Source organism: Cyprinodon variegatus, unplaced genomic scaffold (assembly GCF_000732505.1).
Source record: "Cyprinodon variegatus isolate N-32 unplaced genomic scaffold, C_variegatus-1.0 Scaffold696, whole genome shotgun sequence".
In the NCBI taxonomy this organism is placed as follows: Eukaryota; Metazoa; Chordata; class Actinopteri; order Cyprinodontiformes; family Cyprinodontidae; genus Cyprinodon; species Cyprinodon variegatus.
In genome coordinates, this window is record NW_015151149.1 from 282,655 (window position 1) to 284,059 (window position 1,405).

Consider the following 1,405-nt stretch of genomic DNA (forward strand, 5'->3'; position numbering starts at 1 on the left):
TCCATCGAACAGCAACTCAAAGAGATTTGGATAGATCCGATGCAACAACAAGAGGGTTCATTTTATAACTCACGGTAGCACAGGGGACTTCTCCCGTATTAGCTATGGTGGTTAGCTTGTAGCCGCAGCCTGTAGCAGCTCCTCTGTGCTGCTCAGCATCTCCCTCTAACGGCTCCTTCTGCAAACAGCGATTGGGGCCCCCGTTGTTTGGCAGTTAGCAGAGCTGGATTAGCTCTTCTGTCTCTGCTGCAGCAGGATTCAGGATACACTGTGTTCCCTCAGTTTGAATAGCAGGGAGAATAAAAACACTGCGTTCAGCTCCTTCTGATTAACAGGAAAAAGGCACTCTGACTCGGTCCAGCAAACGCAGACTTCTCCTGAGGGGTTTGTTTGCTACGTGGTGTAGCCTCCAGCTGGAAGCTCTTGCCTAGCCTTTTAGCGCCACAGAGCCACCAGCTAAACAGGACGCTAATATGGGAAGCTAGTCTTTTTAAAACCAATGCCGGAGGGGTGTGTCTTCAGCGACAATGGATCGCAACACTCTCTTTCTACAACATATCTTTGATACAATGAAAACCCACCACTGATTTTGTTCCTCTCACACTTTTCTTTAAACAAACCATTTAACCAATGACACAATACCCTAACATTAGAGACTGAAAGGTCAGACATTAAAGATCTTTATTTCCATGAACTTTATTAGTGTGTAAAACAGAGTTTTATTATTATTAGGTGATCATATATGTTAGGTGCAGATAGTGTAAAACAACAGTCTTAAAGATTCAGCAGACAAACCTACATGATGGTAACTCAATGCCTGTCAGCGATTCACATCCCCTTCTGATCTTCTTCTATTTAAAATAGGCTTCATCTTCCTAATTCAAAATATAAAGCCTCCTACAGCTGTGCTGGTAGTAGGTATCACAGTACTTTGTGTTCCAGAGATATTTGTTTATGTGGGGTTAGTGCAGTTCACTGATGTCCATAGGCGGTTCTAGATAGGGGCCAAAAGGGTCCAGTGCCCCTGTTATTACCCCAGTTCTAAAAAAATCCACTCTTTTTTTTTATGTAAAGCTAAAAGGTTTTTGTAGGAAACTGTTAATTAAGTGAGCCACAGAGCCAGTTGCAGCTCTGGTGCTGGACGATGAAGAGGAAAAATGTGGTCCTTTCCTCTTTTTTTTTAAATCATCATTGAAGCAGCTCTTAAAAAGTACTGAATGTAAACGGTTCAACTTCTCATTTTCTGTGCCAGAGCAGATCATCATGAGAAAATCACTGTATTGTGTCTTTAGTACAGGGGCCATAACAGGGGCCATGACTATTTCTAAAGGGGCACTGGCACAGCACAGAGGCACTAATCATGGCAGCACAAGAACAGGCACTCAGTACAAGATCAATAGAGGCC